We start from the raw sequence: 20188 nt of genomic DNA, 5'->3' as shown, positions 1-20188 counted from the left end.
CCCCTTTTTGCTTAATTTTCCTCGCGTTCATCCGCCTCGTTGAATTCATTTTATTTGTAACTTTTTTTCTTTTTCTTTTTTTGCGCAACCGGCTCGAGTTCGGCGGTGCACCGGGAAGCGGGGCGACACCGCGCGGCAGGACGTGGGGCCCACGCGCGCCGGGGAGGCGGCGCGGAAGGCGTGCATAAGGGGGAGGAGGAGGCAGAGTATGTCGGATGCGATCATACCAGCACTAAAGCACCGGATCCCATCAGAACTCCGAAGTTAAGCGTGCTTGGGCGAGAGTAGTACTAGGATGGGTGACCTCCTGGGAAGTCCTCGTGTTGCATTCCCCTTTTTGCTTAATTTTCCTCGCGTTCATCCGCCTCGTTGAATTCATTTTATTTGTAACTTTTTTTCTTTTTCTTTTTTTGCGCAACCGGCTCGAGTTCGGCGGTGCACCGGGAAGCGGGGCGACACCGCGCGGCAGGACGTGGGGCCCACGCGCGCCGGGGAGGCGGCGCGGAAGGCGTGCATAAGGGGGAGGAGGAGGCAGAGTATGTCGGATGCGATCATACCAGCACTAAAGCACCGGATCCCATCAGAACTCCGAAGTTAAGCGTGCTTGGGCGAGAGTAGTACTAGGATGGGTGACCTCCTGGGAAGTCCTCGTGTTGCATTCCCCTTTTTGCTTAATTTTCCTCGCGTTCATCCGCCTCGTTGAATTCATTTTATTTGTAACTTTTTTTCTTTTTCTTTTTTTGCGCAACCGGCTCGAGTTCGGCGGTGCACCGGGAAGCGGGGCGACACCGCGCGGCAGGACGTGGGGCCCACGCGCGCCGGGGAGGCGGCGCGGAAGGCGTGCATAAGGGGGAGGAGGAGGCAGAGTATGTCGGATGCGATCATACCAGCACTAAAGCACCGGATCCCATCAGAACTCCGAAGTTAAGCGTGCTTGGGCGAGAGTAGTACTAGGATGGGTGACCTCCTGGGAAGTCCTCGTGTTGCATTCCCCTTTTTGCTTAATTTTCCTCGCGTTCATCCGCCTCGTTGAATTCATTTTATTTGTAACTTTTTTTCTTTTTCTTTTTTTGCGCAACCGGCTCGAGTTCGGCGGTGCACCGGGAAGCGGGGCGACACCGCGCGGCAGGACGTGGGGCCCACGCGCGCCGGGGAGGCGGCGCGGAAGGCGTGCATAAGGGGGAGGAGGAGGCAGAGTATGTCGGATGCGATCATACCAGCACTAAAGCACCGGATCCCATCAGAACTCCGAAGTTAAGCGTGCTTGGGCGAGAGTAGTACTAGGATGGGTGACCTCCTGGGAAGTCCTCGTGTTGCATTCCCCTTTTTGCTTAATTTTCCTCGCGTTCATCCGCCTCGTTGAATTCATTTTATTTGTAACTTTTTTTCTTTTTCTTTTTTTGCGCAACCGGCTCGAGTTCGGCGGTGCACCGGGAAGCGGGGCGACACCGCGCGGCAGGACGTGGGGCCCACGCGCGCCGGGGAGGCGGCGCGGAAGGCGTGCATAAGGGGGAGGAGGAGGCAGAGTATGTCGGATGCGATCATACCAGCACTAAAGCACCGGATCCCATCAGAACTCCGAAGTTAAGCGTGCTTGGGCGAGAGTAGTACTAGGATGGGTGACCTCCTGGGAAGTCCTCGTGTTGCATTCCCCTTTTTGCTTAATTTTCCTCGCGTTCATCCGCCTCGTTGAATTCATTTTATTTGTAACTTTTTTTCTTTTTCTTTTTTTGCGCAACCGGCTCGAGTTCGGCGGTGCACCGGGAAGCGGGGCGACACCGCGCGGCAGGACGTGGGGCCCACGCGCGCCGGGGAGGCGGCGCGGAAGGCGTGCATAAGGGGGAGGAGGAGGCAGAGTATGTCGGATGCGATCATACCAGCACTAAAGCACCGGATCCCATCAGAACTCCGAAGTTAAGCGTGCTTGGGCGAGAGTAGTACTAGGATGGGTGACCTCCTGGGAAGTCCTCGTGTTGCATTCCCCTTTTTGCTTAATTTTCCTCGCGTTCATCCGCCTCGTTGAATTCATTTTATTTGTAACTTTTTTTCTTTTTCTTTTTTTGCGCAACCGGCTCGAGTTCGGCGGTGCACCGGGAAGCGGGGCGACACCGCGCGGCAGGACGTGGGGCCCACGCGCGCCGGGGAGGCGGCGCGGAAGGCGTGCATAAGGGGGAGGAGGAGGCAGAGTATGTCGGATGCGATCATACCAGCACTAAAGCACCGGATCCCATCAGAACTCCGAAGTTAAGCGTGCTTGGGCGAGAGTAGTACTAGGATGGGTGACCTCCTGGGAAGTCCTCGTGTTGCATTCCCCTTTTTGCTTAATTTTCCTCGCGTTCATCCGCCTCGTTGAATTCATTTTATTTGTAACTTTTTTTCTTTTTCTTTTTTTGCGCAACCGGCTCGAGTTCGGCGGTGCACCGGGAAGCGGGGCGACACCGCGCGGCAGGACGTGGGGCCCACGCGCGCCGGGGAGGCGGCGCGGAAGGCGTGCATAAGGGGGAGGAGGAGGCAGAGTATGTCGGATGCGATCATACCAGCACTAAAGCACCGGATCCCATCAGAACTCCGAAGTTAAGCGTGCTTGGGCGAGAGTAGTACTAGGATGGGTGACCTCCTGGGAAGTCCTCGTGTTGCATTCCCCTTTTTGCTTAATTTTCCTCGCGTTCATCCGCCTCGTTGAATTCATTTTATTTGTAACTTTTTTTCTTTTTCTTTTTTTGCGCAACCGGCTCGAGTTCGGCGGTGCACCGGGAAGCGGGGCGACACCGCGCGGCAGGACGTGGGGCCCACGCGCGCCGGGGAGGCGGCGCGGAAGGCGTGCATAAGGGGGAGGAGGAGGCAGAGTATGTCGGATGCGATCATACCAGCACTAAAGCACCGGATCCCATCAGAACTCCGAAGTTAAGCGTGCTTGGGCGAGAGTAGTACTAGGATGGGTGACCTCCTGGGAAGTCCTCGTGTTGCATTCCCCTTTTTGCTTAATTTTCCTCGCGTTCATCCGCCTCGTTGAATTCATTTTATTTGTAACTTTTTTTCTTTTTCTTTTTTTGCGCAACCGGCTCGAGTTCGGCGGTGCACCGGGAAGCGGGGCGACACCGCGCGGCAGGACGTGGGGCCCACGCGCGCCGGGGAGGCGGCGCGGAAGGCGTGCATAAGGGGGAGGAGGAGGCAGAGTATGTCGGATGCGATCATACCAGCACTAAAGCACCGGATCCCATCAGAACTCCGAAGTTAAGCGTGCTTGGGCGAGAGTAGTACTAGGATGGGTGACCTCCTGGGAAGTCCTCGTGTTGCATTCCCCTTTTTGCTTAATTTTCCTCGCGTTCATCCGCCTCGTTGAATTCATTTTATTTGTAACTTTTTTTCTTTTTCTTTTTTTGCGCAACCGGCTCGAGTTCGGCGGTGCACCGGGAAGCGGGGCGACACCGCGCGGCAGGACGTGGGGCCCACGCGCGCCGGGGAGGCGGCGCGGAAGGCGTGCATAAGGGGGAGGAGGAGGCAGAGTATGTCGGATGCGATCATACCAGCACTAAAGCACCGGATCCCATCAGAACTCCGAAGTTAAGCGTGCTTGGGCGAGAGTAGTACTAGGATGGGTGACCTCCTGGGAAGTCCTCGTGTTGCATTCCCCTTTTTGCTTAATTTTCCTCGCGTTCATCCGCCTCGTTGAATTCATTTTATTTGTAACTTTTTTTCTTTTTCTTTTTTTGCGCAACCGGCTCGAGTTCGGCGGTGCACCGGGAAGCGGGGCGACACCGCGCGGCAGGACGTGGGGCCCACGCGCGCCGGGGAGGCGGCGCGGAAGGCGTGCATAAGGGGGAGGAGGAGGCAGAGTATGTCGGATGCGATCATACCAGCACTAAAGCACCGGATCCCATCAGAACTCCGAAGTTAAGCGTGCTTGGGCGAGAGTAGTACTAGGATGGGTGACCTCCTGGGAAGTCCTCGTGTTGCATTCCCCTTTTTGCTTAATTTTCCTCGCGTTCATCCGCCTCGTTGAATTCATTTTATTTGTAACTTTTTTTCTTTTTCTTTTTTTGCGCAACCGGCTCGAGTTCGGCGGTGCACCGGGAAGCGGGGCGACACCGCGCGGCAGGACGTGGGGCCCACGCGCGCCGGGGAGGCGGCGCGGAAGGCGTGCATAAGGGGGAGGAGGAGGCAGAGTATGTCGGATGCGATCATACCAGCACTAAAGCACCGGATCCCATCAGAACTCCGAAGTTAAGCGTGCTTGGGCGAGAGTAGTACTAGGATGGGTGACCTCCTGGGAAGTCCTCGTGTTGCATTCCCCTTTTTGCTTAATTTTCCTCGCGTTCATCCGCCTCGTTGAATTCATTTTATTTGTAACTTTTTTTCTTTTTCTTTTTTTGCGCAACCGGCTCGAGTTCGGCGGTGCACCGGGAAGCGGGGCGACACCGCGCGGCAGGACGTGGGGCCCACGCGCGCCGGGGAGGCGGCGCGGAAGGCGTGCATAAGGGGGAGGAGGAGGCAGAGTATGTCGGATGCGATCATACCAGCACTAAAGCACCGGATCCCATCAGAACTCCGAAGTTAAGCGTGCTTGGGCGAGAGTAGTACTAGGATGGGTGACCTCCTGGGAAGTCCTCGTGTTGCATTCCCCTTTTTGCTTAATTTTCCTCGCGTTCATCCGCCTCGTTGAATTCATTTTATTTGTAACTTTTTTTCTTTTTCTTTTTTTGCGCAACCGGCTCGAGTTCGGCGGTGCACCGGGAAGCGGGGCGACACCGCGCGGCAGGACGTGGGGCCCACGCGCGCCGGGGAGGCGGCGCGGAAGGCGTGCATAAGGGGGAGGAGGAGGCAGAGTATGTCGGATGCGATCATACCAGCACTAAAGCACCGGATCCCATCAGAACTCCGAAGTTAAGCGTGCTTGGGCGAGAGTAGTACTAGGATGGGTGACCTCCTGGGAAGTCCTCGTGTTGCATTCCCCTTTTTGCTTAATTTTCCTCGCGTTCATCCGCCTCGTTGAATTCATTTTATTTGTAACTTTTTTTCTTTTTCTTTTTTTGCGCAACCGGCTCGAGTTCGGCGGTGCACCGGGAAGCGGGGCGACACCGCGCGGCAGGACGTGGGGCCCACGCGCGCCGGGGAGGCGGCGCGGAAGGCGTGCATAAGGGGGAGGAGGAGGCAGAGTATGTCGGATGCGATCATACCAGCACTAAAGCACCGGATCCCATCAGAACTCCGAAGTTAAGCGTGCTTGGGCGAGAGTAGTACTAGGATGGGTGACCTCCTGGGAAGTCCTCGTGTTGCATTCCCCTTTTTGCTTAATTTTCCTCGCGTTCATCCGCCTCGTTGAATTCATTTTATTTGTAACTTTTTTTCTTTTTCTTTTTTTGCGCAACCGGCTCGAGTTCGGCGGTGCACCGGGAAGCGGGGCGACACCGCGCGGCAGGACGTGGGGCCCACGCGCGCCGGGGAGGCGGCGCGGAAGGCGTGCATAAGGGGGAGGAGGAGGCAGAGTATGTCGGATGCGATCATACCAGCACTAAAGCACCGGATCCCATCAGAACTCCGAAGTTAAGCGTGCTTGGGCGAGAGTAGTACTAGGATGGGTGACCTCCTGGGAAGTCCTCGTGTTGCATTCCCCTTTTTGCTTAATTTTCCTCGCGTTCATCCGCCTCGTTGAATTCATTTTATTTGTAACTTTTTTTCTTTTTTTTTTTTTGCGCAACCGGCTCGAGTTCGGCGGTGCACCGGGAAGCGGGGCGACACCGCGCGGCAGGACGTGGGGCCCACGCGCGCCGGGGAGGCGGCGCGGAAGGCGTGCATAAGGGGGAGGAGGAGGCAGAGTATGTCGGATGCGATCATACCAGCACTAAAGCACCGGATCCCATCAGAACTCCGAAGTTAAGCGTGCTTGGGCGAGAGTAGTACTAGGATGGGTGACCTCCTGGGAAGTCCTCGTGTTGCATTCCCCTTTTTGCTTAATTTTCCTCGCGTTCATCCGCCTCGTTGAATTCATTTTATTTGTAACTTTTTTTCTTTTTTTTTTTTTGCGCAACCGGCTCGAGTTCGGCGGTGCACCGGGAAGCGGGGCGACACCGCGCGGCAGGACGTGGGGCCCACGCGCGCCGGGGAGGCGGCGCGGAAGGCGTGCATAAGGGGGAGGAGGAGGCAGAGTATGTCGGATGCGATCATACCAGCACTAAAGCACCGGATCCCATCAGAACTCCGAAGTTAAGCGTGCTTGGGCGAGAGTAGTACTAGGATGGGTGACCTCCTGGGAAGTCCTCGTGTTGCATTCCCCTTTTTGCTTAATTTTCCTCGCGTTCATCCGCCTCGTTGAATTCATTTTATTTGTAACTTTTTTTCTTTTTTTTTTTTTGCGCAACCGGCTCGAGTTCGGCGGTGCACCGGGAAGCGGGGCGACACCGCGCGGCAGGACGTGGGGCCCACGCGCGCCGGGGAGGCGGCGCGGAAGGCGTGCATAAGGGGGAGGAGGAGGCAGAGTATGTCGGATGCGATCATACCAGCACTAAAGCACCGGATCCCATCAGAACTCCGAAGTTAAGCGTGCTTGGGCGAGAGTAGTACTAGGATGGGTGACCTCCTGGGAAGTCCTCGTGTTGCATTCCCCTTTTTGCTTAATTTTCCTCGCGTTCATCCGCCTCGTTGAATTCATTTTATTTGTAACTTTTTTTCTTTTTTTTTTTTTGCGCAACCGGCTCGAGTTCGGCGGTGCACCGGGAAGCGGGGCGACACCGCGCGGCAGGACGTGGGGCCCACGCGCGCCGGGGAGGCGGCGCGGAAGGCGTGCATAAGGGGGAGGAGGAGGCAGAGTATGTCGGATGCGATCATACCAGCACTAAAGCACCGGATCCCATCAGAACTCCGAAGTTAAGCGTGCTTGGGCGAGAGTAGTACTAGGATGGGTGACCTCCTGGGAAGTCCTCGTGTTGCATTCCCCTTTTTGCTTAATTTTCCTCGCGTTCATCCGCCTCGTTGAATTCATTTTATTTGTAACTTTTTTTCTTTTTTTTTTTTTGCGCAACCGGCTCGAGTTCGGCGGTGCACCGGGAAGCGGGGCGACACCGCGCGGCAGGACGTGGGGCCCACGCGCGCCGGGGAGGCGGCGCGGAAGGCGTGCATAAGGGGGAGGAGGAGGCAGAGTATGTCGGATGCGATCATACCAGCACTAAAGCACCGGATCCCATCAGAACTCCGAAGTTAAGCGTGCTTGGGCGAGAGTAGTACTAGGATGGGTGACCTCCTGGGAAGTCCTCGTGTTGCATTCCCCTTTTTGCTTAATTTTCCTCGCGTTCATCCGCCTCGTTGAATTCATTTTATTTGTAACTTTTTTTCTTTTTTTTTTTTTGCGCAACCGGCTCGAGTTCGGCGGTGCACCGGGAAGCGGGGCGACACCGCGCGGCAGGACGTGGGGCCCACGCGCGCCGGGGAGGCGGCGCGGAAGGCGTGCATAAGGGGGAGGAGGAGGCAGAGTATGTCGGATGCGATCATACCAGCACTAAAGCACCGGATCCCATCAGAACTCCGAAGTTAAGCGTGCTTGGGCGAGAGTAGTACTAGGATGGGTGACCTCCTGGGAAGTCCTCGTGTTGCATTCCCCTTTTTGCTTAATTTTCCTCGCGTTCATCCGCCTCGTTGAATTCATTTTATTTGTAACTTTTTTTCTTTTTTTTTTTTTGCGCAACCGGCTCGAGTTCGGCGGTGCACCGGGAAGCGGGGCGACACCGCGCGGCAGGACGTGGGGCCCACGCGCGCCGGGGAGGCGGCGCGGAAGGCGTGCATAAGGGGGAGGAGGAGGCAGAGTATGTCGGATGCGATCATACCAGCACTAAAGCACCGGATCCCATCAGAACTCCGAAGTTAAGCGTGCTTGGGCGAGAGTAGTACTAGGATGGGTGACCTCCTGGGAAGTCCTCGTGTTGCATTCCCCTTTTTGCTTAATTTTCCTCGCGTTCATCCGCCTCGTTGAATTCATTTTATTTGTAACTTTTTTTCTTTTTTTTTTTTTGCGCAACCGGCTCGAGTTCGGCGGTGCACCGGGAAGCGGGGCGACACCGCGCGGCAGGACGTGGGGCCCACGCGCGCCGGGGAGGCGGCGCGGAAGGCGTGCATAAGGGGGAGGAGGAGGCAGAGTATGTCGGATGCGATCATACCAGCACTAAAGCACCGGATCCCATCAGAACTCCGAAGTTAAGCGTGCTTGGGCGAGAGTAGTACTAGGATGGGTGACCTCCTGGGAAGTCCTCGTGTTGCATTCCCCTTTTTGCTTAATTTTCCTCGCGTTCATCCGCCTCGTTGAATTCATTTTATTTGTAACTTTTTTTCTTTTTTTTTTTTTGCGCAACCGGCTCGAGTTCGGCGGTGCACCGGGAAGCGGGGCGACACCGCGCGGCAGGACGTGGGGCCCACGCGCGCCGGGGAGGCGGCGCGGAAGGCGTGCATAAGGGGGAGGAGGAGGCAGAGTATGTCGGATGCGATCATACCAGCACTAAAGCACCGGATCCCATCAGAACTCCGAAGTTAAGCGTGCTTGGGCGAGAGTAGTACTAGGATGGGTGACCTCCTGGGAAGTCCTCGTGTTGCATTCCCCTTTTTGCTTAATTTTCCTCGCGTTCATCCGCCTCGTTGAATTCATTTTATTTGTAACTTTTTTTCTTTTTTTTTTTTTGCGCAACCGGCTCGAGTTCGGCGGTGCACCGGGAAGCGGGGCGACACCGCGCGGCAGGACGTGGGGCCCACGCGCGCCGGGGAGGCGGCGCGGAAGGCGTGCATAAGGGGGAGGAGGAGGCAGAGTATGTCGGATGCGATCATACCAGCACTAAAGCACCGGATCCCATCAGAACTCCGAAGTTAAGCGTGCTTGGGCGAGAGTAGTACTAGGATGGGTGACCTCCTGGGAAGTCCTCGTGTTGCATTCCCCTTTTTGCTTAATTTTCCTCGCGTTCATCCGCCTCGTTGAATTCATTTTATTTGTAACTTTTTTTCTTTTTTTTTTTTTGCGCAACCGGCTCGAGTTCGGCGGTGCACCGGGAAGCGGGGCGACACCGCGCGGCAGGACGTGGGGCCCACGCGCGCCGGGGAGGCGGCGCGGAAGGCGTGCATAAGGGGGAGGAGGAGGCAGAGTATGTCGGATGCGATCATACCAGCACTAAAGCACCGGATCCCATCAGAACTCCGAAGTTAAGCGTGCTTGGGCGAGAGTAGTACTAGGATGGGTGACCTCCTGGGAAGTCCTCGTGTTGCATTCCCCTTTTTGCTTAATTTTCCTCGCGTTCATCCGCCTCGTTGAATTCATTTTATTTGTAACTTTTTTTCTTTTTTTTTTTTTGCGCAACCGGCTCGAGTTCGGCGGTGCACCGGGAAGCGGGGCGACACCGCGCGGCAGGACGTGGGGCCCACGCGCGCCGGGGAGGCGGCGCGGAAGGCGTGCATAAGGGGGAGGAGGAGGCAGAGTATGTCGGATGCGATCATACCAGCACTAAAGCACCGGATCCCATCAGAACTCCGAAGTTAAGCGTGCTTGGGCGAGAGTAGTACTAGGATGGGTGACCTCCTGGGAAGTCCTCGTGTTGCATTCCCCTTTTTGCTTAATTTTCCTCGCGTTCATCCGCCTCGTTGAATTCATTTTATTTGTAACTTTTTTTCTTTTTTTTTTTTTGCGCAACCGGCTCGAGTTCGGCGGTGCACCGGGAAGCGGGGCGACACCGCGCGGCAGGACGTGGGGCCCACGCGCGCCGGGGAGGCGGCGCGGAAGGCGTGCATAAGGGGGAGGAGGAGGCAGAGTATGTCGGATGCGATCATACCAGCACTAAAGCACCGGATCCCATCAGAACTCCGAAGTTAAGCGTGCTTGGGCGAGAGTAGTACTAGGATGGGTGACCTCCTGGGAAGTCCTCGTGTTGCATTCCCCTTTTTGCTTAATTTTCCTCGCGTTCATCCGCCTCGTTGAATTCATTTTATTTGTAACTTTTTTTCTTTTTTTTTTTTTGCGCAACCGGCTCGAGTTCGGCGGTGCACCGGGAAGCGGGGCGACACCGCGCGGCAGGACGTGGGGCCCACGCGCGCCGGGGAGGCGGCGCGGAAGGCGTGCATAAGGGGGAGGAGGAGGCAGAGTATGTCGGATGCGATCATACCAGCACTAAAGCACCGGATCCCATCAGAACTCCGAAGTTAAGCGTGCTTGGGCGAGAGTAGTACTAGGATGGGTGACCTCCTGGGAAGTCCTCGTGTTGCATTCCCCTTTTTGCTTAATTTTCCTCGCGTTCATCCGCCTCGTTGAATTCATTTTATTTGTAACTTTTTTTCTTTTTTTTTTTTTGCGCAACCGGCTCGAGTTCGGCGGTGCACCGGGAAGCGGGGCGACACCGCGCGGCAGGACGTGGGGCCCACGCGCGCCGGGGAGGCGGCGCGGAAGGCGTGCATAAGGGGGAGGAGGAGGCAGAGTATGTCGGATGCGATCATACCAGCACTAAAGCACCGGATCCCATCAGAACTCCGAAGTTAAGCGTGCTTGGGCGAGAGTAGTACTAGGATGGGTGACCTCCTGGGAAGTCCTCGTGTTGCATTCCCCTTTTTGCTTAATTTTCCTCGCGTTCATCCGCCTCGTTGAATTCATTTTATTTGTAACTTTTTTTCTTTTTTTTTTTTTGCGCAACCGGCTCGAGTTCGGCGGTGCACCGGGAAGCGGGGCGACACCGCGCGGCAGGACGTGGGGCCCACGCGCGCCGGGGAGGCGGCGCGGAAGGCGTGCATAAGGGGGAGGAGGAGGCAGAGTATGTCGGATGCGATCATACCAGCACTAAAGCACCGGATCCCATCAGAACTCCGAAGTTAAGCGTGCTTGGGCGAGAGTAGTACTAGGATGGGTGACCTCCTGGGAAGTCCTCGTGTTGCATTCCCCTTTTTGCTTAATTTTCCTCGCGTTCATCCGCCTCGTTGAATTCATTTTATTTGTAACTTTTTTTCTTTTTTTTTTTTTGCGCAACCGGCTCGAGTTCGGCGGTGCACCGGGAAGCGGGGCGACACCGCGCGGCAGGACGTGGGGCCCACGCGCGCCGGGGAGGCGGCGCGGAAGGCGTGCATAAGGGGGAGGAGGAGGCAGAGTATGTCGGATGCGATCATACCAGCACTAAAGCACCGGATCCCATCAGAACTCCGAAGTTAAGCGTGCTTGGGCGAGAGTAGTACTAGGATGGGTGACCTCCTGGGAAGTCCTCGTGTTGCATTCCCCTTTTTGCTTAATTTTCCTCGCGTTCATCCGCCTCGTTGAATTCATTTTATTTGTAACTTTTTTTCTTTTTTTTTTTTTGCGCAACCGGCTCGAGTTCGGCGGTGCACCGGGAAGCGGGGCGACACCGCGCGGCAGGACGTGGGGCCCACGCGCGCCGGGGAGGCGGCGCGGAAGGCGTGCATAAGGGGGAGGAGGAGGCAGAGTATGTCGGATGCGATCATACCAGCACTAAAGCACCGGATCCCATCAGAACTCCGAAGTTAAGCGTGCTTGGGCGAGAGTAGTACTAGGATGGGTGACCTCCTGGGAAGTCCTCGTGTTGCATTCCCCTTTTTGCTTAATTTTCCTCGCGTTCATCCGCCTCGTTGAATTCATTTTATTTGTAACTTTTTTTCTTTTTTTTTTTTTGCGCAACCGGCTCGAGTTCGGCGGTGCACCGGGAAGCGGGGCGACACCGCGCGGCAGGACGTGGGGCCCACGCGCGCCGGGGAGGCGGCGCGGAAGGCGTGCATAAGGGGGAGGAGGAGGCAGAGTATGTCGGATGCGATCATACCAGCACTAAAGCACCGGATCCCATCAGAACTCCGAAGTTAAGCGTGCTTGGGCGAGAGTAGTACTAGGATGGGTGACCTCCTGGGAAGTCCTCGTGTTGCATTCCCCTTTTTGCTTAATTTTCCTCGCGTTCATCCGCCTCGTTGAATTCATTTTATTTGTAACTTTTTTTCTTTTTTTTTTTTTGCGCAACCGGCTCGAGTTCGGCGGTGCACCGGGAAGCGGGGCGACACCGCGCGGCAGGACGTGGGGCCCACGCGCGCCGGGGAGGCGGCGCGGAAGGCGTGCATAAGGGGGAGGAGGAGGCAGAGTATGTCGGATGCGATCATACCAGCACTAAAGCACCGGATCCCATCAGAACTCCGAAGTTAAGCGTGCTTGGGCGAGAGTAGTACTAGGATGGGTGACCTCCTGGGAAGTCCTCGTGTTGCATTCCCCTTTTTGCTTAATTTTCCTCGCGTTCATCCGCCTCGTTGAATTCATTTTATTTGTAACTTTTTTTCTTTTTTTTTTTTTGCGCAACCGGCTCGAGTTCGGCGGTGCACCGGGAAGCGGGGCGACACCGCGCGGCAGGACGTGGGGCCCACGCGCGCCGGGGAGGCGGCGCGGAAGGCGTGCATAAGGGGGAGGAGGAGGCAGAGTATGTCGGATGCGATCATACCAGCACTAAAGCACCGGATCCCATCAGAACTCCGAAGTTAAGCGTGCTTGGGCGAGAGTAGTACTAGGATGGGTGACCTCCTGGGAAGTCCTCGTGTTGCATTCCCCTTTTTGCTTAATTTTCCTCGCGTTCATCCGCCTCGTTGAATTCATTTTATTTGTAACTTTTTTTCTTTTTTTTTTTTTGCGCAACCGGCTCGAGTTCGGCGGTGCACCGGGAAGCGGGGCGACACCGCGCGGCAGGACGTGGGGCCCACGCGCGCCGGGGAGGCGGCGCGGAAGGCGTGCATAAGGGGGAGGAGGAGGCAGAGTATGTCGGATGCGATCATACCAGCACTAAAGCACCGGATCCCATCAGAACTCCGAAGTTAAGCGTGCTTGGGCGAGAGTAGTACTAGGATGGGTGACCTCCTGGGAAGTCCTCGTGTTGCATTCCCCTTTTTGCTTAATTTTCCTCGCGTTCATCCGCCTCGTTGAATTCATTTTATTTGTAACTTTTTTTCTTTTTTTTTTTTTGCGCAACCGGCTCGAGTTCGGCGGTGCACCGGGAAGCGGGGCGACACCGCGCGGCAGGACGTGGGGCCCACGCGCGCCGGGGAGGCGGCGCGGAAGGCGTGCATAAGGGGGAGGAGGAGGCAGAGTATGTCGGATGCGATCATACCAGCACTAAAGCACCGGATCCCATCAGAACTCCGAAGTTAAGCGTGCTTGGGCGAGAGTAGTACTAGGATGGGTGACCTCCTGGGAAGTCCTCGTGTTGCATTCCCCTTTTTGCTTAATTTTCCTCGCGTTCATCCGCCTCGTTGAATTCATTTTATTTGTAACTTTTTTTCTTTTTTTTTTTTTGCGCAACCGGCTCGAGTTCGGCGGTGCACCGGGAAGCGGGGCGACACCGCGCGGCAGGACGTGGGGCCCACGCGCGCCGGGGAGGCGGCGCGGAAGGCGTGCATAAGGGGGAGGAGGAGGCAGAGTATGTCGGATGCGATCATACCAGCACTAAAGCACCGGATCCCATCAGAACTCCGAAGTTAAGCGTGCTTGGGCGAGAGTAGTACTAGGATGGGTGACCTCCTGGGAAGTCCTCGTGTTGCATTCCCCTTTTTGCTTAATTTTCCTCGCGTTCATCCGCCTCGTTGAATTCATTTTATTTGTAACTTTTTTTCTTTTTTTTTTTTTGCGCAACCGGCTCGAGTTCGGCGGTGCACCGGGAAGCGGGGCGACACCGCGCGGCAGGACGTGGGGCCCACGCGCGCCGGGGAGGCGGCGCGGAAGGCGTGCATAAGGGGGAGGAGGAGGCAGAGTATGTCGGATGCGATCATACCAGCACTAAAGCACCGGATCCCATCAGAACTCCGAAGTTAAGCGTGCTTGGGCGAGAGTAGTACTAGGATGGGTGACCTCCTGGGAAGTCCTCGTGTTGCATTCCCCTTTTTGCTTAATTTTCCTCGCGTTCATCCGCCTCGTTGAATTCATTTTATTTGTAACTTTTTTTCTTTTTTTTTTTTTGCGCAACCGGCTCGAGTTCGGCGGTGCACCGGGAAGCGGGGCGACACCGCGCGGCAGGACGTGGGGCCCACGCGCGCCGGGGAGGCGGCGCGGAAGGCGTGCATAAGGGGGAGGAGGAGGCAGAGTATGTCGGATGCGATCATACCAGCACTAAAGCACCGGATCCCATCAGAACTCCGAAGTTAAGCGTGCTTGGGCGAGAGTAGTACTAGGATGGGTGACCTCCTGGGAAGTCCTCGTGTTGCATTCCCCTTTTTGCTTAATTTTCCTCGCGTTCATCCGCCTCGTTGAATTCATTTTATTTGTAACTTTTTTTCTTTTTTTTTTTTTGCGCAACCGGCTCGAGTTCGGCGGTGCACCGGGAAGCGGGGCGACACCGCGCGGCAGGACGTGGGGCCCACGCGCGCCGGGGAGGCGGCGCGGAAGGCGTGCATAAGGGGGAGGAGGAGGCAGAGTATGTCGGATGCGATCATACCAGCACTAAAGCACCGGATCCCATCAGAACTCCGAAGTTAAGCGTGCTTGGGCGAGAGTAGTACTAGGATGGGTGACCTCCTGGGAAGTCCTCGTGTTGCATTCCCCTTTTTGCTTAATTTTCCTCGCGTTCATCCGCCTCGTTGAATTCATTTTATTTGTAACTTTTTTTCTTTTTTTTTTTTTGCGCAACCGGCTCGAGTTCGGCGGTGCACCGGGAAGCGGGGCGACACCGCGCGGCAGGACGTGGGGCCCACGCGCGCCGGGGAGGCGGCGCGGAAGGCGTGCATAAGGGGGAGGAGGAGGCAGAGTATGTCGGATGCGATCATACCAGCACTAAAGCACCGGATCCCATCAGAACTCCGAAGTTAAGCGTGCTTGGGCGAGAGTAGTACTAGGATGGGTGACCTCCTGGGAAGTCCTCGTGTTGCATTCCCCTTTTTGCTTAATTTTCCTCGCGTTCATCCGCCTCGTTGAATTCATTTTATTTGTAACTTTTTTTCTTTTTTTTTTTTTGCGCAACCGGCTCGAGTTCGGCGGTGCACCGGGAAGCGGGGCGACACCGCGCGGCAGGACGTGGGGCCCACGCGCGCCGGGGAGGCGGCGCGGAAGGCGTGCATAAGGGGGAGGAGGAGGCAGAGTATGTCGGATGCGATCATACCAGCACTAAAGCACCGGATCCCATCAGAACTCCGAAGTTAAGCGTGCTTGGGCGAGAGTAGTACTAGGATGGGTGACCTCCTGGGAAGTCCTCGTGTTGCATTCCCCTTTTTGCTTAATTTTCCTCGCGTTCATCCGCCTCGTTGAATTCATTTTATTTGTAACTTTTTTTCTTTTTTTTTTTTTGCGCAACCGGCTCGAGTTCGGCGGTGCACCGGGAAGCGGGGCGACACCGCGCGGCAGGACGTGGGGCCCACGCGCGCCGGGGAGGCGGCGCGGAAGGCGTGCATAAGGGGGAGGAGGAGGCAGAGTATGTCGGATGCGATCATACCAGCACTAAAGCACCGGATCCCATCAGAACTCCGAAGTTAAGCGTGCTTGGGCGAGAGTAGTACTAGGATGGGTGACCTCCTGGGAAGTCCTCGTGTTGCATTCCCCTTTTTGCTTAATTTTCCTCGCGTTCATCCGCCTCGTTGAATTCATTTTATTTGTAACTTTTTTTCTTTTTTTTTTTTTGCGCAACCGGCTCGAGTTCGGCGGTGCACCGGGAAGCGGGGCGACACCGCGCGGCAGGACGTGGGGCCCACGCGCGCCGGGGAGGCGGCGCGGAAGGCGTGCATAAGGGGGAGGAGGAGGCAGAGTATGTCGGATGCGATCATACCAGCACTAAAGCACCGGATCCCATCAGAACTCCGAAGTTAAGCGTGCTTGGGCGAGAGTAGTACTAGGATGGGTGACCTCCTGGGAAGTCCTCGTGTTGCATTCCCCTTTTTGCTTAATTTTCCTCGCGTTCATCCGCCTCGTTGAATTCATTTTATTTGTAACTTTTTTTCTTTTTTTTTTTTTGCGCAACCGGCTCGAGTTCGGCGGTGCACCGGGAAGCGGGGCGACACCGCGCGGCAGGACGTGGGGCCCACGCGCGCCGGGGAGGCGGCGCGGAAGGCGTGCATAAGGGGGAGGAGGAGGCAGAGTATGTCGGATGCGATCATACCAGCACTAAAGCACCGGATCCCATCAGAACTCCGAAGTTAAGCGTGCTTGGGCGAGAGTAGTACTAGGATGGGTGACCTCCTGGGAAGTCCTCGTGTTGCATTCCCCTTTTTGCTTAATTTTCCTCGCGTTCATCCGCCTCGTTGAATTCATTTTATTTGTAACTTTTTTTCTTTTTTTTTTTTTGCGCAACCGGCTCGAGTTCGGCGGTGCACCGGGAAGCGGGGCGACACCGCGCGGCAGGACGTGGGGCCCACGCGCGCCGGGGAGGCGGCGCGGAAGGCGTGCATAAGGGGGAGGAGGAGGCAGAGTATGTCGGATGCGATCATACCAGCACTAAAGCACCGGATCCCATCAGAACTCCGAAGTTAAGCGTGCTTGGGCGAGAGTAGTACTAGGATGGGTGACCTCCTGGGAAGTCCTCGTGTTGCATTCCCCTTTTTGCTTAATTTTCCTCGCGTTCATCCGCCTCGTTGAATTCATTTTATTTGTAACTTTTTTTCTTTTTTTTTTTTTGCGCAACCGGCTCGAGTTCGGCGGTGCACCGGGAAGCGGGGCGACACCGCGCGGCAGGACGTGGGGCCCACGCGCGCCGGGGAGGCGGCGCGGAAGGCGTGCATAAGGGGGAGGAGGAGGCAGAGTATGTCGGATGCGATCATACCAGCACTAAAGCACCGGATCCCATCAGAACTCCGAAGTTAAGCGTGCTTGGGCGAGAGTAGTACTAGGATGGGTGACCTCCTGGGAAGTCCTCGTGTTGCATTCCCCTTTTTGCTTAATTTTCCTCGCGTTCATCCGCCTCGTTGAATTCATTTTATTTGTAACTTTTTTTCTTTTTTTTTTTTTGCGCAACCGGCTCGAGTTCGGCGGTGCACCGGGAAGCGGGGCGACACCGCGCGGCAGGACGTGGGGCCCACGCGCGCCGGGGAGGCGGCGCGGAAGGCGTGCATAAGGGGGAGGAGGAGGCAGAGTATGTCGGATGCGATCATACCAGCACTAAAGCACCGGATCCCATCAGAACTCCGAAGTTAAGCGTGCTTGGGCGAGAGTAGTACTAGGATGGGTGACCTCCTGGGAAGTCCTCGTGTTGCATTCCCCTTTTTGCTTAATTTTCCTCGCGTTCATCCGCCTCGTTGAATTCATTTTATTTGTAACTTTTTTTCTTTTTTTTTTTTGCGCAACCGGCTCGAGTTCGGCGGTGCACCGGGAAGCGGGGCGACACCGCGCGGCAGGACGTGGGGCCCACGCGCGCCGGGGAGGCGGCGCGGAAGGCGTGCATAAGGGGGAGGAGGAGGCAGAGTATGTCGGATGCGATCATACCAGCACTAAAGCACCGGATCCCATCAGAACTCCGAAGTTAAGCGTGCTTGGGCGAGAGTAGTACTAGGATGGGTGACCTCCTGGGAAGTCCTCGTGTTGCATTCCCCTTTTTGCTTAATTTTCCTCGCGTTCATCCGCCTCGTTGAATTCATTTTATTTGTAACTTTTTTTCTTTTTTTTTTTTTGCGCAACCGGCTCGAGTTCGGCGGTGCACCGGGAAGCGGGGCGACACCGCGCGGCAGGACGTGGGGCCCACGCGCGCCGGGGAGGCGGCGCGGAAGGCGTGCATAAGGGGGAGGAGGAGGCAGAGTATGTCGGATGCGATCATACCAGCACTAAAGCACCGGATCCCATCAGAACTCCGAAGTTAAGCGTGCTTGGGCGAGAGTAGTACTAGGATGGGTGACCTCCTGGGAAGTCCTCGTGTTGCATTCCCCTTTTTGCTTAATTTTCCTCGCGTTCATCCGCCTCGTTGAATTCATTTTATTTGTAACTTTTTTTCTTTTTCTTTTTTTGCGCAACCGGCTCGAGTTCGGCGGTGCACCGGGAAGCGGGGCGACACCGCGCGGCAGGACGTGGGGCCCACGCGCGCCGGGGAGGCGGCGCGGAAGGCGTGCATAAGGGGGAGGAGGAGGCAGAGTATGTCGGATGCGATCATACCAGCACTAAAGCACCGGATCCTATCAGAACTCCGAAGTTAAGCGTGCTTGGGCGAGAGTAGTACTAGGATGGGTGACCTCCTGGGAAGTCCTCGTGTTGCATTCCCCTTTTTGCTTAATTTTCCTCGCGTTCATCCGCCTCGTTGAATTCATTTTATTTGTAACTTTTTTTCTTTTTCTTTTTTTGCGCAACCGGCTCGAGTTCGGCGGTGCACCGGGAAGCGGGGCGACACCGCGCGGCAGGACGTGGGGCCCACGCGCGCCGGGGAGGCGGCGCGGAAGGCGTGCATAAGGGGGAGGAGGAGGCAGAGTATGTCGGATGCGATCATACCAGCACTAAAGCACCGGATCCCATCAGAACTCCGAAGTTAAGCGTGCTTGGGCGAGAGTAGTACTAGGATGGGTGACCTCCTGGGAAGTCCTCGTGTTGCATTCCCCTTTTTGCTTAATTTTCCTCGCGTTCATCCGCCTCGTTGAATTCATTTTATTTGTAACTTTTTTTCTTTTTTTTTTTTTGCGCAACCGGCTCGAGTTCGGCGGTGCACCGGGAAGCGGGGCGACACCGCGCGGCAGGACGTGGGGCCCACGCGCGCCGGGGAGGCGGCGCGGAAGGCGTGCATAAGGGGGAGGAGGAGGCAGAGTATGTCGGATGCGATCATACCAGCACTAAAGCACCGGATCCCATCAGAACTCCGAAGTTAAGCGTGCTTGGGCGAGAGTAGTACTAGGATGGGTGACCTCCTGGGAAGTCCTCGTGTTGCATTCCCCTTTTTGCTTAATTTTCCTCGCGTTCATCCGCCTCGTTGAATTCATTTTATTTGTAACTTTTTTTCTTTTTTTTTTTTTGCGCAACCGGCTCGAGTTCGGCGGTGCACCGGGAAGCGGGGCGACACCGCGCGGCAGGACGTGGGGCCCACGCGCGCCGGGGAGGCGGCGCGGAAGGCGTGCATAAGGGGGAGGAGGAGGCAGAGTATGTCGGATGCGATCATACCAGCACTAAAGCACCGGATCCCATCAGAACTCCGAAGTTAAGCGTGCTTGGGCGAGAGTAGTACTAGGATGGGTGACCTCCTGGGAAGTCCTCGTGTTGCATTCCCCTTTTTGCTTAATTTTCCTCGCGTTCATCCGCCTCGTTGAATTCATTTTATTTGTAACTTTTTTTCTTTTTTTTTTTTGCGCAACCGGCTCGAGTTCGGCGGTGCACCGGGAAGCGGGGCGACACCGCGCGGCAGGACGTGGGGCCCACGCGCGCCGGGGAGGCGGCGCGGAAGGCGTGCATAAGGGGGAGGAGGAGGCAGAGTATGTCGGATGCGATCATACCAGCACTAAAGCACCGGATCCCATCAGAACTCCGAAGTTAAGCGTGCTTGGGCGAGAGTAGTACTAGGATGGGTGACCTCCTGGGAAGTCCTCGTGTTGCATTCCCCTTTTTGCTTAATTTTCCTCGCGTTCATCCGCCTCGTTGAATTCATTTTATTTGTAACTTTTTTTCTTTTTTTTTTTTTGCGCAACCGGCTCGAGTTCGGCGGTGCACCGGGAAGCGGGGCGACACCGCGCGGCAGGACGTGGGGCCCACGCGCGCCGGGGAGGCGGCGCGGAAGGCGTGCATAAGGGGGAGGAGGAGGCAGAGTATGTCGGATGCGATCATACCAGCACTAAAGCACCGGATCCCATCAGAACTCCGAAGTTAAGCGTGCTTGGGCGAGAGTAGTACTAGGATGGGTGACCTCCTGGGAAGTCCTCGTGTTGCATTCCCCTTTTTGCTTAATTTTCCTCGCGTTCATCCGCCTCGTTGAATTCATTTTATTTGTAACTTTTTTTCTTTTTTTTTTTTTGCGCAACCGGCTCGAGTTCGGCGGTGCACCGGGAAGCGGGGCGACACCGCGCGGCAGGACGTGGGGCCCACGCGCGCCGGGGAGGCGGCGCGGAAGGCGTGCATAAGGGGGAGGAGGAGGCAGAGTATGTCGGATGCGATCATACCAGCACTAAAGCACCGGATCCCATCAGAACTCCGAAGTTAAGCGTGCTTGGGCGAGAGTAGTACTAGGATGGGTGACCTCCTGGGAAGTCCTCGTGTTGCATTCCCCTTTTTGCTTAATTTTCCTCGCGTTCATCCGCCTCGTTGAATTCATTTTATTTGTAA

General features: G+C 56.1%; 61 non-coding genes across 61 annotated transcripts; all 61 read left to right on the top strand.

Annotated features, from left to right (window-relative positions):
• Positions 1-213: 213 nt before the first annotated feature.
• Positions 214-332, top strand: LOC133894541 (5S ribosomal RNA). The gene has a single exon (XR_009905340.1). It is a non-coding gene; the product is annotated as a 5S ribosomal RNA (ribosomal RNA).
• A 211-nt stretch (positions 333-543) lies between these two features.
• Positions 544-662, top strand: LOC133894540 (5S ribosomal RNA). The gene has a single exon (XR_009905339.1). It is a non-coding gene; the product is annotated as a 5S ribosomal RNA (ribosomal RNA).
• Positions 663-873: 211 nt separating this feature from the next.
• LOC133894539 (5S ribosomal RNA) lies at positions 874-992 on the top strand. Its single transcript, XR_009905338.1, has one exon. It is a non-coding gene; the product is annotated as a 5S ribosomal RNA (ribosomal RNA).
• A 211-nt stretch (positions 993-1203) lies between these two features.
• On the top strand, positions 1204-1322 carry LOC133894538 (5S ribosomal RNA). Its single transcript, XR_009905337.1, has one exon. It is a non-coding gene; the product is annotated as a 5S ribosomal RNA (ribosomal RNA).
• A 211-nt stretch (positions 1323-1533) lies between these two features.
• LOC133894536 (5S ribosomal RNA) lies at positions 1534-1652 on the top strand. Its single transcript, XR_009905335.1, has one exon. It is a non-coding gene; the product is annotated as a 5S ribosomal RNA (ribosomal RNA).
• A 211-nt stretch (positions 1653-1863) lies between these two features.
• Positions 1864-1982, top strand: LOC133894535 (5S ribosomal RNA). Its single transcript, XR_009905334.1, has one exon. It is a non-coding gene; the product is annotated as a 5S ribosomal RNA (ribosomal RNA).
• Positions 1983-2193: 211 nt separating this feature from the next.
• On the top strand, positions 2194-2312 carry LOC133894534 (5S ribosomal RNA). Its single transcript, XR_009905333.1, has one exon. It is a non-coding gene; the product is annotated as a 5S ribosomal RNA (ribosomal RNA).
• Positions 2313-2523: 211 nt separating this feature from the next.
• LOC133894533 (5S ribosomal RNA) lies at positions 2524-2642 on the top strand. Its single transcript, XR_009905332.1, has one exon. It is a non-coding gene; the product is annotated as a 5S ribosomal RNA (ribosomal RNA).
• A 211-nt stretch (positions 2643-2853) lies between these two features.
• On the top strand, positions 2854-2972 carry LOC133894532 (5S ribosomal RNA). The gene has a single exon (XR_009905331.1). It is a non-coding gene; the product is annotated as a 5S ribosomal RNA (ribosomal RNA).
• Positions 2973-3183: 211 nt separating this feature from the next.
• LOC133894529 (5S ribosomal RNA) lies at positions 3184-3302 on the top strand. Its single transcript, XR_009905329.1, has one exon. It is a non-coding gene; the product is annotated as a 5S ribosomal RNA (ribosomal RNA).
• A 211-nt stretch (positions 3303-3513) lies between these two features.
• On the top strand, positions 3514-3632 carry LOC133894528 (5S ribosomal RNA). Its single transcript, XR_009905328.1, has one exon. It is a non-coding gene; the product is annotated as a 5S ribosomal RNA (ribosomal RNA).
• Positions 3633-3843: 211 nt separating this feature from the next.
• On the top strand, positions 3844-3962 carry LOC133894527 (5S ribosomal RNA). The gene has a single exon (XR_009905327.1). It is a non-coding gene; the product is annotated as a 5S ribosomal RNA (ribosomal RNA).
• Positions 3963-4173: 211 nt separating this feature from the next.
• Positions 4174-4292, top strand: LOC133894526 (5S ribosomal RNA). The gene has a single exon (XR_009905326.1). It is a non-coding gene; the product is annotated as a 5S ribosomal RNA (ribosomal RNA).
• Positions 4293-4503: 211 nt separating this feature from the next.
• Positions 4504-4622, top strand: LOC133894525 (5S ribosomal RNA). Its single transcript, XR_009905325.1, has one exon. It is a non-coding gene; the product is annotated as a 5S ribosomal RNA (ribosomal RNA).
• Positions 4623-4833: 211 nt separating this feature from the next.
• Positions 4834-4952, top strand: LOC133894523 (5S ribosomal RNA). The gene has a single exon (XR_009905323.1). It is a non-coding gene; the product is annotated as a 5S ribosomal RNA (ribosomal RNA).
• A 211-nt stretch (positions 4953-5163) lies between these two features.
• Positions 5164-5282, top strand: LOC133894522 (5S ribosomal RNA). Its single transcript, XR_009905322.1, has one exon. It is a non-coding gene; the product is annotated as a 5S ribosomal RNA (ribosomal RNA).
• Positions 5283-5493: 211 nt separating this feature from the next.
• Positions 5494-5612, top strand: LOC133894521 (5S ribosomal RNA). Its single transcript, XR_009905321.1, has one exon. It is a non-coding gene; the product is annotated as a 5S ribosomal RNA (ribosomal RNA).
• A 211-nt stretch (positions 5613-5823) lies between these two features.
• LOC133894520 (5S ribosomal RNA) lies at positions 5824-5942 on the top strand. Its single transcript, XR_009905320.1, has one exon. It is a non-coding gene; the product is annotated as a 5S ribosomal RNA (ribosomal RNA).
• A 211-nt stretch (positions 5943-6153) lies between these two features.
• LOC133894519 (5S ribosomal RNA) lies at positions 6154-6272 on the top strand. The gene has a single exon (XR_009905319.1). It is a non-coding gene; the product is annotated as a 5S ribosomal RNA (ribosomal RNA).
• A 211-nt stretch (positions 6273-6483) lies between these two features.
• Positions 6484-6602, top strand: LOC133894518 (5S ribosomal RNA). The gene has a single exon (XR_009905318.1). It is a non-coding gene; the product is annotated as a 5S ribosomal RNA (ribosomal RNA).
• Positions 6603-6813: 211 nt separating this feature from the next.
• LOC133894517 (5S ribosomal RNA) lies at positions 6814-6932 on the top strand. The gene has a single exon (XR_009905317.1). It is a non-coding gene; the product is annotated as a 5S ribosomal RNA (ribosomal RNA).
• A 211-nt stretch (positions 6933-7143) lies between these two features.
• On the top strand, positions 7144-7262 carry LOC133894516 (5S ribosomal RNA). Its single transcript, XR_009905316.1, has one exon. It is a non-coding gene; the product is annotated as a 5S ribosomal RNA (ribosomal RNA).
• Positions 7263-7473: 211 nt separating this feature from the next.
• LOC133894515 (5S ribosomal RNA) lies at positions 7474-7592 on the top strand. The gene has a single exon (XR_009905315.1). It is a non-coding gene; the product is annotated as a 5S ribosomal RNA (ribosomal RNA).
• A 211-nt stretch (positions 7593-7803) lies between these two features.
• Positions 7804-7922, top strand: LOC133894514 (5S ribosomal RNA). The gene has a single exon (XR_009905314.1). It is a non-coding gene; the product is annotated as a 5S ribosomal RNA (ribosomal RNA).
• A 211-nt stretch (positions 7923-8133) lies between these two features.
• On the top strand, positions 8134-8252 carry LOC133894512 (5S ribosomal RNA). The gene has a single exon (XR_009905312.1). It is a non-coding gene; the product is annotated as a 5S ribosomal RNA (ribosomal RNA).
• Positions 8253-8463: 211 nt separating this feature from the next.
• On the top strand, positions 8464-8582 carry LOC133894511 (5S ribosomal RNA). Its single transcript, XR_009905311.1, has one exon. It is a non-coding gene; the product is annotated as a 5S ribosomal RNA (ribosomal RNA).
• A 211-nt stretch (positions 8583-8793) lies between these two features.
• On the top strand, positions 8794-8912 carry LOC133894510 (5S ribosomal RNA). Its single transcript, XR_009905310.1, has one exon. It is a non-coding gene; the product is annotated as a 5S ribosomal RNA (ribosomal RNA).
• A 211-nt stretch (positions 8913-9123) lies between these two features.
• LOC133894509 (5S ribosomal RNA) lies at positions 9124-9242 on the top strand. Its single transcript, XR_009905309.1, has one exon. It is a non-coding gene; the product is annotated as a 5S ribosomal RNA (ribosomal RNA).
• Positions 9243-9453: 211 nt separating this feature from the next.
• LOC133894508 (5S ribosomal RNA) lies at positions 9454-9572 on the top strand. Its single transcript, XR_009905308.1, has one exon. It is a non-coding gene; the product is annotated as a 5S ribosomal RNA (ribosomal RNA).
• A 211-nt stretch (positions 9573-9783) lies between these two features.
• LOC133894507 (5S ribosomal RNA) lies at positions 9784-9902 on the top strand. The gene has a single exon (XR_009905307.1). It is a non-coding gene; the product is annotated as a 5S ribosomal RNA (ribosomal RNA).
• A 211-nt stretch (positions 9903-10113) lies between these two features.
• On the top strand, positions 10114-10232 carry LOC133894506 (5S ribosomal RNA). The gene has a single exon (XR_009905306.1). It is a non-coding gene; the product is annotated as a 5S ribosomal RNA (ribosomal RNA).
• A 211-nt stretch (positions 10233-10443) lies between these two features.
• Positions 10444-10562, top strand: LOC133894505 (5S ribosomal RNA). The gene has a single exon (XR_009905305.1). It is a non-coding gene; the product is annotated as a 5S ribosomal RNA (ribosomal RNA).
• Positions 10563-10773: 211 nt separating this feature from the next.
• LOC133894504 (5S ribosomal RNA) lies at positions 10774-10892 on the top strand. The gene has a single exon (XR_009905304.1). It is a non-coding gene; the product is annotated as a 5S ribosomal RNA (ribosomal RNA).
• Positions 10893-11103: 211 nt separating this feature from the next.
• Positions 11104-11222, top strand: LOC133894503 (5S ribosomal RNA). Its single transcript, XR_009905303.1, has one exon. It is a non-coding gene; the product is annotated as a 5S ribosomal RNA (ribosomal RNA).
• Positions 11223-11433: 211 nt separating this feature from the next.
• Positions 11434-11552, top strand: LOC133894501 (5S ribosomal RNA). Its single transcript, XR_009905301.1, has one exon. It is a non-coding gene; the product is annotated as a 5S ribosomal RNA (ribosomal RNA).
• Positions 11553-11763: 211 nt separating this feature from the next.
• LOC133894500 (5S ribosomal RNA) lies at positions 11764-11882 on the top strand. Its single transcript, XR_009905300.1, has one exon. It is a non-coding gene; the product is annotated as a 5S ribosomal RNA (ribosomal RNA).
• Positions 11883-12093: 211 nt separating this feature from the next.
• On the top strand, positions 12094-12212 carry LOC133894498 (5S ribosomal RNA). The gene has a single exon (XR_009905299.1). It is a non-coding gene; the product is annotated as a 5S ribosomal RNA (ribosomal RNA).
• A 211-nt stretch (positions 12213-12423) lies between these two features.
• Positions 12424-12542, top strand: LOC133894497 (5S ribosomal RNA). Its single transcript, XR_009905298.1, has one exon. It is a non-coding gene; the product is annotated as a 5S ribosomal RNA (ribosomal RNA).
• A 211-nt stretch (positions 12543-12753) lies between these two features.
• On the top strand, positions 12754-12872 carry LOC133894496 (5S ribosomal RNA). The gene has a single exon (XR_009905297.1). It is a non-coding gene; the product is annotated as a 5S ribosomal RNA (ribosomal RNA).
• Positions 12873-13083: 211 nt separating this feature from the next.
• On the top strand, positions 13084-13202 carry LOC133894495 (5S ribosomal RNA). The gene has a single exon (XR_009905296.1). It is a non-coding gene; the product is annotated as a 5S ribosomal RNA (ribosomal RNA).
• Positions 13203-13413: 211 nt separating this feature from the next.
• Positions 13414-13532, top strand: LOC133894494 (5S ribosomal RNA). Its single transcript, XR_009905295.1, has one exon. It is a non-coding gene; the product is annotated as a 5S ribosomal RNA (ribosomal RNA).
• A 211-nt stretch (positions 13533-13743) lies between these two features.
• LOC133894493 (5S ribosomal RNA) lies at positions 13744-13862 on the top strand. Its single transcript, XR_009905294.1, has one exon. It is a non-coding gene; the product is annotated as a 5S ribosomal RNA (ribosomal RNA).
• A 211-nt stretch (positions 13863-14073) lies between these two features.
• On the top strand, positions 14074-14192 carry LOC133894492 (5S ribosomal RNA). Its single transcript, XR_009905292.1, has one exon. It is a non-coding gene; the product is annotated as a 5S ribosomal RNA (ribosomal RNA).
• Positions 14193-14403: 211 nt separating this feature from the next.
• Positions 14404-14522, top strand: LOC133894491 (5S ribosomal RNA). Its single transcript, XR_009905291.1, has one exon. It is a non-coding gene; the product is annotated as a 5S ribosomal RNA (ribosomal RNA).
• Positions 14523-14733: 211 nt separating this feature from the next.
• On the top strand, positions 14734-14852 carry LOC133894489 (5S ribosomal RNA). Its single transcript, XR_009905289.1, has one exon. It is a non-coding gene; the product is annotated as a 5S ribosomal RNA (ribosomal RNA).
• A 211-nt stretch (positions 14853-15063) lies between these two features.
• On the top strand, positions 15064-15182 carry LOC133894488 (5S ribosomal RNA). The gene has a single exon (XR_009905288.1). It is a non-coding gene; the product is annotated as a 5S ribosomal RNA (ribosomal RNA).
• Positions 15183-15393: 211 nt separating this feature from the next.
• Positions 15394-15512, top strand: LOC133894487 (5S ribosomal RNA). The gene has a single exon (XR_009905286.1). It is a non-coding gene; the product is annotated as a 5S ribosomal RNA (ribosomal RNA).
• A 211-nt stretch (positions 15513-15723) lies between these two features.
• On the top strand, positions 15724-15842 carry LOC133894486 (5S ribosomal RNA). Its single transcript, XR_009905285.1, has one exon. It is a non-coding gene; the product is annotated as a 5S ribosomal RNA (ribosomal RNA).
• A 211-nt stretch (positions 15843-16053) lies between these two features.
• Positions 16054-16172, top strand: LOC133894485 (5S ribosomal RNA). The gene has a single exon (XR_009905284.1). It is a non-coding gene; the product is annotated as a 5S ribosomal RNA (ribosomal RNA).
• Positions 16173-16383: 211 nt separating this feature from the next.
• LOC133894484 (5S ribosomal RNA) lies at positions 16384-16502 on the top strand. The gene has a single exon (XR_009905283.1). It is a non-coding gene; the product is annotated as a 5S ribosomal RNA (ribosomal RNA).
• A 211-nt stretch (positions 16503-16713) lies between these two features.
• LOC133894483 (5S ribosomal RNA) lies at positions 16714-16832 on the top strand. Its single transcript, XR_009905282.1, has one exon. It is a non-coding gene; the product is annotated as a 5S ribosomal RNA (ribosomal RNA).
• A 211-nt stretch (positions 16833-17043) lies between these two features.
• Positions 17044-17162, top strand: LOC133894482 (5S ribosomal RNA). The gene has a single exon (XR_009905280.1). It is a non-coding gene; the product is annotated as a 5S ribosomal RNA (ribosomal RNA).
• Positions 17163-17372: 210 nt separating this feature from the next.
• Positions 17373-17491, top strand: LOC133894481 (5S ribosomal RNA). The gene has a single exon (XR_009905279.1). It is a non-coding gene; the product is annotated as a 5S ribosomal RNA (ribosomal RNA).
• Positions 17492-17702: 211 nt separating this feature from the next.
• On the top strand, positions 17703-17821 carry LOC133894480 (5S ribosomal RNA). The gene has a single exon (XR_009905278.1). It is a non-coding gene; the product is annotated as a 5S ribosomal RNA (ribosomal RNA).
• Positions 17822-18032: 211 nt separating this feature from the next.
• On the top strand, positions 18033-18151 carry LOC133893996 (5S ribosomal RNA). Its single transcript, XR_009904818.1, has one exon. It is a non-coding gene; the product is annotated as a 5S ribosomal RNA (ribosomal RNA).
• Positions 18152-18362: 211 nt separating this feature from the next.
• LOC133894478 (5S ribosomal RNA) lies at positions 18363-18481 on the top strand. Its single transcript, XR_009905276.1, has one exon. It is a non-coding gene; the product is annotated as a 5S ribosomal RNA (ribosomal RNA).
• A 211-nt stretch (positions 18482-18692) lies between these two features.
• On the top strand, positions 18693-18811 carry LOC133894477 (5S ribosomal RNA). The gene has a single exon (XR_009905274.1). It is a non-coding gene; the product is annotated as a 5S ribosomal RNA (ribosomal RNA).
• Positions 18812-19022: 211 nt separating this feature from the next.
• On the top strand, positions 19023-19141 carry LOC133894476 (5S ribosomal RNA). The gene has a single exon (XR_009905273.1). It is a non-coding gene; the product is annotated as a 5S ribosomal RNA (ribosomal RNA).
• A 210-nt stretch (positions 19142-19351) lies between these two features.
• Positions 19352-19470, top strand: LOC133894475 (5S ribosomal RNA). The gene has a single exon (XR_009905272.1). It is a non-coding gene; the product is annotated as a 5S ribosomal RNA (ribosomal RNA).
• A 211-nt stretch (positions 19471-19681) lies between these two features.
• On the top strand, positions 19682-19800 carry LOC133894474 (5S ribosomal RNA). Its single transcript, XR_009905271.1, has one exon. It is a non-coding gene; the product is annotated as a 5S ribosomal RNA (ribosomal RNA).
• Positions 19801-20011: 211 nt separating this feature from the next.
• Positions 20012-20130, top strand: LOC133894473 (5S ribosomal RNA). The gene has a single exon (XR_009905270.1). It is a non-coding gene; the product is annotated as a 5S ribosomal RNA (ribosomal RNA).
• The last annotated feature ends 58 nt before the right edge of the window (positions 20131-20188 follow it).

This window comes from Phragmites australis, chromosome 15 (assembly GCF_958298935.1).
Source record: "Phragmites australis chromosome 15, lpPhrAust1.1, whole genome shotgun sequence".
NCBI lineage: Eukaryota > Viridiplantae > Streptophyta > Magnoliopsida > Poales > Poaceae > Phragmites > Phragmites australis.
This window is presented reverse-complemented; position numbering and strand designations above follow the sequence as displayed.